Below are 255 nucleotides of genomic sequence, written 5' to 3'. Positions count from 1 at the left end.
AGTAGAAAAGGGTAAATTTATTTGAATAATCAGTTATAATGGTACATGTATTTGGTACTATGTTTTATACTCTATATTTGACAAGTAGTAAACATAAACTATGGGCCGTAAAGTTGAATAGACCTAGTTTTAGATATTCATCTGAATGAAACATTCAACTAGTGTACCTCAGTTTTCTTCTTCTTCTTCTTCTTCTTCTTCTTCTTCTTCTTCTTCTTCTTCTTCTTCTTCTTCTTCTTCTTCTTCTTCTTCTTC

Source organism: Octodon degus, unplaced genomic scaffold, assembly GCF_000260255.1.
Source record: "Octodon degus isolate 3935 unplaced genomic scaffold, OctDeg1.0 scaffold00145, whole genome shotgun sequence".
NCBI lineage: Eukaryota > Metazoa > Chordata > Mammalia > Rodentia > Octodontidae > Octodon > Octodon degus.
This window is presented reverse-complemented; position numbering follows the sequence as displayed.